The sequence below is a fragment of the Bidens hawaiensis genome, unplaced genomic scaffold (genome assembly GCF_021521415.1).
Source record: "Bidens hawaiensis isolate Kalapana, Puna unplaced genomic scaffold, B.hawaiensis_p1.1 tig00006594_1, whole genome shotgun sequence".
Classification (NCBI taxonomy): domain Eukaryota; kingdom Viridiplantae; phylum Streptophyta; class Magnoliopsida; order Asterales; family Asteraceae; genus Bidens; species Bidens hawaiensis.
This window is the reverse complement of record NW_027491444.1, coordinates 297,217-308,714: the sequence shown is the minus strand read 5'-3', so window position 1 is coordinate 308,714 and position 11,498 is coordinate 297,217. Positions and strand designations below refer to the sequence as shown.

General features: G+C 37.5%; 1 pseudogene; it reads left to right on the top strand.

Annotated features, from left to right (window-relative positions):
• The first annotated feature begins 3,833 nt into the window (after positions 1-3,833).
• Positions 3,834-7,480, top strand: LOC143633000 (F-box protein SKIP2 pseudogene; annotated as a pseudogene).
• The last annotated feature ends 4,018 nt before the right edge of the window (positions 7,481-11,498 follow it).

Below are 11,498 nucleotides of genomic sequence, written 5' to 3'. Positions count from 1 at the left end.
TCAACGGCATCTTTCCTCAAAAACATACCTTCATATATCGGCCAACTATTAACCACCGCAAATCCAGATAAAAAATTTTGCACAAAGAATTCGTCTAATCTCCCATTCATAACCACACCCGTAACTCCTTTCACAAACGACTATAAGTTAACCATTGATGCTACTGAAATAGGATAAAACAACACCGAATCAACCCCGAATTCAAACACCTCGAAATAGGATGAGCTAACATTGACTGCCAATATTTGATTCATATGTAAAAATTCATTAAAAATGTGACATGAAACATCATGATAATAAATAACTACTTTCCAAGGCTATCAATAGTTATTTTATACTAAAAGTTAATGTTTGGTATGCATGAATGACAGACGAAATGGAATAGACCATTATCATAGAATGAAAAAAAAAATGTTTTTGGTTGGTCAATAGAATGGAACCACCCATTACCATGTTCATTTCATTCCCTCTAAAACACTCCAAATTCATTTCATCCACTACCCTTGTTTTTTTTTCATTTCATCCCTCTTTCACATTATATCATCTCCACCACTCTCCCACCACTACTAACTATTGCCCTCTCACCACCACTGCCTCTGCCAGCCTCCACCACCACCACCCGCCTCTGCCGCCGCCACCGACCACCGACCACCACCTACCATCGCCACCCAACACCGCCACTACCAATCATCGCTCCCAGCCATCACCTGCTTCTTACCGCCTCCACCACCACCTGCCACCACCAACAATCGCTACTGCCGCCCACCGCCCACCACCACCATCCCACCGTCACTCACTACCATTTTTATTGTATAATGACTTTTTCTAGCTTACCAAAAAATAAAAACTAATAATTCATGTCATTCCTCGTCCATTCGATTCCCTCATTCATTCCATTTTATCGCTCATTTCATTACCCTATAACAAACAAACAGATAATAATAATAATAATAATAATAATAATAATAATAATAATAATAATAATAATAATAATAATAATAATATACCAAGGGGTGTTTGCCCTAGCTTTTTTAACAAAGCTTATAGCTTTTTTAGTTTTTTTTTTTACAAAATAAGCTTAATTTGGTGTTTGGTTTAGCCTTTTGAGTTTATGCTTATTAGCTTATATACAACTTATTACTCTAACACATCAAAGAATGATAAATTTAACAGCTTATTAAAACACATAATTATACAAGTATGATATAAGCTTCTTAAAATATAAATAAACATAAGAAAATAATAATAATCTTATCTCTTCTAATAAAAGTCTACCAATTTTGCCACTTGTCAATACCATAGCCCTTCTCATTTTTTTTCAACCAATTTTCATATATGGTCCTTGTCTTTTAAGTCATTTCAATATATGACATTAAAATTATTGGTTTATTTCAACTAAATCAATTACTACATATAATAAGTATTCTCAATATGGATTGACAAGAGACGATTAATGAATTTTATAGTGTTAATTAAAGTGTTTATTAGGGATTATATTCAAAATAATAAACAATAAACATTCGATTCATAATAGGTGGAATGAGAAAAATCGACTTGGACTAAATCCTGATAACGTTAGGGCTAAGGCTTAGCCTTTAATACCTAAAAATACATATGATTATAAAACAAAAAGTTTTCAGGTTGACCTGAAACCTAGAATTCGGACCCAAGAACCAACCGGAATTACTTCGGTTCAGGTTTGGGTTTGTATTTTCTTGGGTTCGAGTTTCTCGGGTCGGGTTAATTTGGGTTGGGTTTCATGTTACGAGTAAAAGTGAAAGCCCCTACTTTCGACGATTATAAATAAGAATCACTACCTTCACTTTATGCAACTTTAAATGTTTTAATATTCTTCTAACTCAGAATAATCACTATTATTTACATTCATATTAAACAAACAAATTATTTTGTTATATTTAACTTTACAGTTTTTATGTTGTTTGATTATACAATTTTTTATTGTAAAATATAAAGTCAATTAAAAATTTTTCATACACAGAATATTAATGATAACAAATTTATCATGATCAATAAATTTCAAATTATAAAGATTCCAAGGATGATTATAGGTATATGGTTTTTGGGATAATCATGTTTTTTTAAAGAAAATTGGTTTTAAATAATCCCAACTATGGCCTATTGGTAAATATCCATCCCAACTTTACACTTGTCTGCTGGCGGTACCAACTATTAATGTGTTTGTTTTTAACGGGCCGCGCCTAACGGATATTAACTCCGTTTGTCTTTATCTGACGTGGCCATCCCAGCTGTCAAAAATCATCCTACGTGGAACGACACGTGGCAGCTGACTGTGTATTATTATTATTATTATTATTATTATTATTATTATTATTATTATTATTATTATTATACCCCCTCCCCTTTTTGTTAGTTCAGTACCACCACCACCACCACCCCTCGTTTCCCAGCGAGCCACCACCACCCCCCTCGTTTCCCTGGCGAGCCACCAACACCTTCTCCAAACCTGCAACATCTTTATCAAAATAATCTTCCATGGCCTTCTAGTTCTAATATCCACACTAAACTCTTCCCCAAAAACAAGCACACAAGAATCATACCTAAAACGAGCCATGTGCTTCCGATCAACCCTAAATACTCCGGCAATAAAGTTTCAGATCCAGATCCGTAGCTGATTTTTAAATCCAGATCCAGATCTGATTTTCCAATTCATGCCATAATTTTTGATCGGGTATTGCACAATGAAGTGGGTAAATAAAAGTTAGGGTTAGGGTTTGCAAGGTTCCAGCCATCACCGCCGGGTCGGATAGAGATTAGGGTGGTGGCTGTTGGACAGTCGGCGCCCGGTGGTGTCGCCGCCGATTATTATGTAGTCATAGTAGTCATAGGTGTCTAGAAGATTGGGGACTAGGGTTTGGTAATATACTAATATGTAAATTAGTTGAAATGGTGATTATTAATAATAATAATAATAATAATAATAATACACAGTCAGCCGCCACGTCGCGTTCCACGTAATCAAGTTTTTGCCAGTTGGGATGGCTACGTCAGACAAAGACTAACGGAGTTAACATCCGTTAGTCGCGGCCCGTTAAAAACAAATGCACAGGTAGTTGGTACTGCCAGCAGGCAAGTGTAAAGTTGGGATGGATATTTACCAATAGGCCATAGTTGGGATTATTTAAAACCAATTTTTCTTTTTTTAATAAACATGAACATAAATTTTCAAATGATATCATATTAATTGATTAAAAACTATGATATTTTATGTGTATGCATATTTTTTTTATTAGTATCATGGATATATATTATCATTTATTTAAAGTTGGTATGTACTTAAAGAACTTTTTTTTGTCACACGAACAATTATATATGGCTATATCAAGAGTTATGAGGAGACCTATATGTTACTTTATTAAGATGTTACTTTATTAAGAGTTAAAAGCAAATATGAACTAAAGATTTTGATTTTTGATAAACAATGTATACATGCTAATACAATCACAAATGTAATGTAAAAAGAAGTTTTTACCTATTTGTAACATATTTGTGGAATCTTAGTTATGCAATTTCTGTAATTTTAATTTAATTATAATTATATTAACAATATATGATCAATTTGTTGACTGTATTTCACTTAATGATCAAAGTTTAAAATTTTCAACAATTAACCATGTAATATACGGGCCTGAAACTAGTAATAATAATAAAAGCTAGACAAAACACACCCTAGAAGGATAAGCGTTAGTCAGACCCATTAATACAACAGGTACCCTTTTCCAACTTCCAACCCAATTCACTCTCACCACACACCACAACCTTACCTTTTGCATTATTAACCTTACCAAAAACAAACCACCACCACCACCACCCAATCAAACACACCACCACCACCAACCGCAACCGACTTCACATCCCACCTACCAGACGACTGCCTGGCTTTAATCTTCCACTACCTCCCCACCGCCGACCGCAACCGCTGCTCCTTAGTCTCCACCCGCTGGCTCCACATCGAAGGCCAAAGCCGCCACCGCCTCTCCTTAAACGCCAACCACGACCTCTCCACCTTCATCCCAACCCTCTTCATCCGCTTCGACTCCATCACCAATCTCACTCTACGCTCCCACCGCAGATCCCTTAGCATATCCGACCATTCCCTGCTTTTATTATCCTTACACATCCCATATCTCACCCGCCTCAAACTGCGAGGCTGTCGAGGAGAAGTTACCCACATTGGTATTGCAAATTTAGCCGCTAACTGCAAACATCTTAACAAGTTCTCCTCTGGATCTTGTATGTTTGGCGTCAAGGGCGTGTATGCGCTCGCCCAGAGCTTAAGGAGCTCTCGGTCAAGCGCTTACGCGACGGAGGAGAAGGAGATGCATCATCAGCTGATGTAACATTTAGCGGTGCCTCTACCTCGCCGTCGTTGCTGAAATCCGTGTGTTTGAAAGAGCTTTACAACGGACAGTTGTTTAAACCGTTGATTACCGGTGCGAAGAACCTAACAACTTTAAAGTTGTTACGGTGTTTAGGCGATTGGGATCACGTATTAAAGGAGGCTGCGAGTTCGGATAACTTTTTAGTTGAAGTTCATTTGGATAGGGTTCAGGTTTCGGATGCCGGTCTCTCGTGTCTCTCGAATTGCACGAAATTGGAGGTTTTGCATATTGTGAAGACGCCGGAATGTACTGATTTGGGAGTGGTTACCGTGGCGGAGAACCGTAGGTATTTACGGAAGCTTCATATTGACGGTTGGAGAACAAATAGGATCAGAGACGAGGGGTTGCTTGCGATTGCGAAGCACAGCGTGAACCTTCAGGAACTCGTGTTAATTGGAGTGAACCCTGGGTTAATTAGCGTAGAAGCGATTGCTACAAATTGTAGGAAGCTTGAAAGATTAGCTTTATGTGGAAGTGAGACAATAGGTGATAGTGAGATATCGTGTATTGCGGAAAAATGTGTAGCGTTAAAGAAGCTTTGTATCAAGGGGTGTTTTGTTTCGGACCATGGGATTGAAGCGTTCGCTTTGGGGTGTCCGAATTTGGTCAAGATTAAGGTGAAGAAATGCAAGAATGTGGGTTTTGAAGTCGGTGATTGGTTGCGTGCGCTTAGGGGTTCGTTGGTGGTTAGTTTGGATCCGTGTGAGGTTGAAACTGAAGCGGTGGATGGTGGTGATGGTGATGGTGTTGTGCAAGAAGATGCGGTTGAATTTCCTCTGATTGTTACGGTTACTCAACCTAACCCTGGTTCCGTTAGATCTAACTCGACCGGGAGCCGAAGAGGATCGATATTCAAAACAAGATTTGGGTTTCTTGGAGGTAGGAGTTTTGTGCCTTGCACTTTCAGGAGATGGTCAAGTGGTAATAACTCATGAACCATCTTTCACATATGAAGTTAAATTGATCACAAGTTTGCATTTTGGTGTTAATATATGACTTTTTTTTTACTTTGAATTTGATCTCAAGTTTAGTTCAATTTGATCTCAACTTTCATCGACAACAATCGAATAACTGCTACTGCCGACGGATCACACGAGAAGAGGTGAAGGACGCACTTAGGAGGATGGGAAGGTCTAAGGCGGTTGGCCCAGACAACATACCCATCGAGGTGTGGAAGTGTCTGGGGGAGGAAGGAGTCATGTGGTTAACTACTCTGTTCAATAGTATTCTCAAATCAGGTAAGATGCCAGACCAGTGGAGGAGCAGTGTTGTAGTTCCTATTTATAAGAACAAAGGAGACGCCCAATGTTGTGGTAACTACCGAGGAATCAAACTACTAAGTCATACTATGAAGCTATGGGAAAGAGTGATTGAGGTTAGACTTAGACGAGAAACTCAGGTTACGGTCAACCAATTTGGCTTCATGCCGGGGCGTTCCACCACAGAGGCAATACACCTTATAAGAAGATTAATGGAAAAGTATAGGGAGAAGAAGCGTGATCTACATATGGTGTTTATTGACCTAGAAAAGGCCTACGACAGTGTGCCACGACAGGTGCTCTGGGAGTGCTTGGAGGGTAGAAGAGTGCCCAGGAAATACATAGAGATAATTATGGATATGTATACCAGGAGTGAAACAAGTGTCCGTGCGCCAGTGGGGGATACTGATTTATTTCCTATAGAGGTAGGTCTTCACCAGGGGTCAGCGTTGAGCCCGTTTCTTTTTGCAGTAGTCTTGGATGAGTTGTCAAAGTCGATTCAGGGGACTCTCCCGTGGTGCATGATGTTCGCAGACGATATTGTGTTACTTGCTGAGAAAAAACAAGATCTAAACATGAGGCTTGAGGAGTGGCGAACAACCTTAGAGACAAAAGGTTTAAAGATTAGCCGATCTAAGACGGAGTACCTACACTGTGATTTTGGTGAGATAAACGACAGTGAAGACGCACACATCACAATTGAAGGGCAGGTGGTCCCGCAGGTAACGAAGTTCAAGTATTTAGGATCATTTGTACAGAGCGATAGGGAATTAGACAGTGATGTGACCCACCGAGTTCAGGTAGGATGGTGTAGATGGAAAGCAGCCACAGGTATATTATGCGACAAGAGTTTCCCGACTAATCTGAAGGGAAAATTCTATAGGGTGGCAGTTAGACCTGCAATGCTATATGGAACAGATTGTTGGGCCATCAAGAAGGCACAAGTGCGGAAGATGGAGGTAGCAGAAATGAGAATGCTACGTTGGATGTGTGGGCACACAAGGCTAGACAGAATAAGAAACGTTGTGCTTCGCGAGAGATTAGGGGTGGCGAACATAGCAGACAAGATAAGAGAGTGGAGATTGAGATGGTTTGGACATGTAAAGAGAAGACAGACGACGAATCCTGTTAGATCCGTAGAAAACATTACTATAGAGGGGAGGAGGGGTAGAGGACGACCGAAATTGACTTGGGATGAGAGGATTAGGCATGATTTGATAGACCTAAACCTCTCCGAGGACATGGTTGAGGATAGGAATTCGTGGAGAAGTAGAATTAAAGTTAAGGATTTTTAGAGAGAATTGAATACCTTAGGGCTTAGACTTAACTTATTTAGGTCACATACCATAATGGTATTTCCCTTAAATATTTTATTATTATTATTATTAGCTTTTATATTGCGGTTAAACTGTGACCTTTTTATTAATATTATTATAATTAGTAGTAGTTTTTTATATAACTGTTAAACTTTGATTTCCTTTTTTGCTTCATACACATGTTCTTAGAGCCGAGGGTCTCTCTGGAAGCCACCTCTTTATTCCTTTGGATAGAGGTACGGTGTGCCTACATCCCACCCTCCCCAGACCCTACCTATAGCTCTGCTGTCGGTGGGATTTTACTGGGTATGATTGATTGATTGATTGATTGATTTAGTTCATTTTGTTGGTTTTGATTGTGTGTGGCCTGTCTCTTGATACTTTTTTGTTGTTTTAAACTTGTCTTTCAATTCTTTTTCACATGAAAACAGTTGTAGAAACATGTTTGTATCGCATGATCGCACCTAAAAACGTATCTTGGTTGTTTCTGCAGGGTGCAAAGTGTTGTGTTTGTTAGTCAAATCAGAGTTATGTTGATCTATCTTTTGCTTGTGTCTGTGATTGAATACTATTCAGTTTTGCTCCGTAACTTTGTCTAATCACAAATATTAACATCTTATATAATATTAAGACAAACCAAGCTACATTTGGATAATGGGTAAGCGATTTGAATCGCAAAACCTATTCTACTAAATATCACAAAACGGTGGGTTGGGTAACAAATAAGATCAGGTGGAAACTAGGCCCGGCAAAGTGGGCAGAATTCAGGTTACGGGTCGTTTTAAGCAAAATTACCTCGGGTCTAAACGGGTCGTTTTAAGCAAAATTAGCTCGGGTAAAGTGGGCAGAATTCAGGTTACGGGTCCTTTTAAGCAAAATTACCTCGTGTCTAAACGGGTCGTTTTAAGCAAAATTAGCTCGGGCCAAAACGGATTCTAAGCGAAATGGAATCTGGGCTGTTTTTAAAAAGTATCAGTTTGGTTGGAGTCAAAATGAAATCGGGTTAATATGAATCGTTAGGGCACAGTCCACCCTCATCCCTACCTCTGGGTTAAAATGATCCAGTATAGAAAAGTACCCACCCACCCCACCCTGGGTTAATATGAGTCGTTTTAGAAGATAAAGTACCTGCCCAAGCCATCTCACCCTTCCTTCCGTTAAAATGAGTCATTTAGAAAAGAAATTTGGTGCTTATCCATGGTGGTCGTGGCAGTTGGTGATGGTGGCGGCAGTGACAAGTGAAGGAAGACAAATAATGGTCATGGGTGGTGTTCAATTTTGGCCTCTTTTAAGTTAAAAGAAGTTTTATGATAGTTACCTGTTTTAACCTGTTGAACCTGGGGGTGGCGGTGACAAACGTAGCCCTAAAATTTGCACGTTTAAATGTTAACTGTTGGATTAAAAGTAATTTTGGAAAAATATGGGCCACAAATATCAAAAATTTCTCGTACTTAAAACCGGTTTGCCGGTAAAAACTGATATTTTAGAAAAAAAATCGTCGGTATGATGGTCTAGCAAACTGGCCAAAAATACCGGGCTGTTGTGTGAAATCCGGTTTAACCGGCTGGTTTGAACCGGTTCTTAAAACACTAGCATAGTCCTAAAGTTTTCTCGTTTGAATGTTAACTGTTAGGTTAAAAGTAATTTTGGAAAAATATAGGCCACAAATATCAAAAATTTCTCGTACTCAAAACCGGTTTGTCAGTAAAAACCGATATTTTAGAAAAACGCCGACAGCATGATGGTCTAGCAAACCGGCAAAAAATACCGGGCTATTGTGTGAAATCCGGTTTAACCGGCTGATTTCAACCGGTTCTTAAAACACTGCTTGCATCGATGGTTTTTCTAATCCAAGTCGCAATCATGTTTAACATTATAATATTCAAAAGTAGAGTTTGGTGCTAATGATAATACTTTGAAATGACTTGGACCACTTATCTAATTCTACTCTTTATGTTTTATGTTAATGGATCCCACGACTTAGTGAGGGTGACAGAAAATTATTTATTGTTGATAAGTTTTCAATAAAAAATATCAACAAATCTAGAAAACCGTGTCAAGTATTTTAGTTATATTGATGTTTTCTTGACTTTTATTTTGGAAAGATATCAAAAGACAGAGAAATTAGTATTTTGAAAATTCTTCATTTTGTATGTTAATGTACAAATGATAACAAAGTTGATATATGACGAGACAAAAAGAGGATCGGTATAAGTTTAAAGTGTAATTGTTATTGGAGATGTGGTGTTGACTAGTGTCTTGCTAGTCTGAATGTTTTGTACTTGTCGTTTCAATTTTAATAAACTTGTTTTTGTTGGTCATTCAAAAAAATAAAGTAAATTGAGAGTTGATGGATCTAAAGGAAAGAGAGATCGCATTATGCTTTTCAAAGTGTGGTCTAAATAATTAAACTGAATTATTTTGATTTGTTTAGCTAACGCAGTCTAACTAACTGGTTTACTGTTTTCGAAAACCATGGTTATCAACTTACTGTATAACTAAAAAAATTAGCATAAACATAATTAGCATCAATCATTGTTAGAATTGTTAGTGAAAGACCCACGGTGAGGATAAAAGTGTAACACTCGTTATTTTTCGAACTTGAAAATCCAACCCATTTAAGGTCTTTTTTTATTCGGATCCACGTTAGTTAATGAGGACGACAAATTATTATTTCTAACCCCTAAAACATATTACGAACTTATAACCATAATCACAACTTTGATTAATTCATATAGACCATAACTCGATACTATTACTGATGGCATGGGCGAGCCTTCTCAAGGGCCAGGGGTTGCCCTACAAGAGTGAACAATTGATATAACTCACCAACACGAAAACGATGAATTTTGATTGAATAACCACCAATCTTATCTCATAATTAAAAATATAACTCTAAAACATATTACATATGCATAACCATAATCACAACTTTGATTAGAATATATTATCTACTGATCTAATTAGCTATCATAAATTAAATACAACTCATTTAATTTATCTCTAATTTAATTAATTAATCATGTTTCCGTAACTTGGAAATTACGTCCAACAAACCTTGCGTTCGATGGGATTCCAATGAAATTAGCTTTGCGCGGTTAACCATAAGAAGGTGAAGACGAAATCGGGCAGAAATAGAGTGAAGGTGACGGGAGTCGGAGAGTGGAAAGGGTAGCGGCAGTGACTGAGGAGGTGGACGGAGACCGCGGCGGCGTAGACGAGTAAGAATATACGGTTGAAATACGTTTTGGATAATGGTTTATGAGAGTGAAGTAGTAGGGTATGCATGGTTTACTACAATGAGTTAATAAATTAAGAAGAGGTTTGGAATGGTTTATCTTTTTATTGTAATACAAGACATATACTTCATTTTCAATATTATTACAAGTTGATAAATACTTGAATTTAATATAAACTAGTATTTGCGACCCTCGCGTTGCAAAAGAATCCTGAAAACATATACACTTTTACGTGTTAAGCATCTGAAAAGTTTAACGTCTTCAAAAGTTATATAGAAAAAGTTAAAAACTAAATCTTTTATGTAAACCCACACGCTATATAGAGACGTCTTTTACCCGAAGCAAGATACCGGCCTCGACGACCTATTGTACCGGGTTGGACCGCAGCCCGTACTCTTCAACTCTTCACTTAAGCCGAATTAGTACTCCGGCCATAAGCCCACATTAGATCCAGGAGAAGAAGCCCATCCAAAATTTCTCATAAAACAGTTAATACACAAAATAACAATTAACAACATATAAAACTGTATTAAAAATAAATGTAAGAAGTTTACGCTATCATTTAATTTATGTCTTGTGACGGTAAAGGATGTAAAGGTGGTTGGCTCGAGCTCGGCTTATTTAATTTGCATGAACTTGAGCACGAATTTGACTCGTTTTAAACTCTAGGAATTACTTTCTTTAATTGATTTTCCAGTAATAGTTTGTACTCGTTAACATTGGCGAAGGATAGATGGGGCCAGGGGTGGCCCTGACACTTCCGTTTTTTTGTGCAGTAGTGCAAATTTATCTGTTTTCGTTCGACAAATATTTATACGGAGTGTAATTTTACCCGTTTTTAACCGAAAATTTGATCCCGGCCCCCTTTGTTTACGGTTTTGTTAATGTGTATTTTCATCCGGCCCCCTTTGTATACGGTTTTTTTAATGTGTATTTTCATCCGGCCCCCTCGATATCTTCGTCCAAGCTTCGCCACTGCTCGTTAACTTTTTAAAATAATCTAATTATACGATTTTTTTTCTTTTCTTTTTAGTGAACTTCGATATAAATTTTAATAGAAACCGAGTTGGTATCTAAATAGTCTTTTGGTCTCGTAAGCAACTTTAGCATGTACGACTTTAAATGTTTATTTAAGTTACATATATTTATTTTATTTTTTAACAACTCCGCAACTTTTTTGATCTCGTATACAACTTTAAACGGTTCATAAATTTGTAGTTTTTTTAATCTGAATTTCACAAATGTTAAAAGATAAAAGTATTA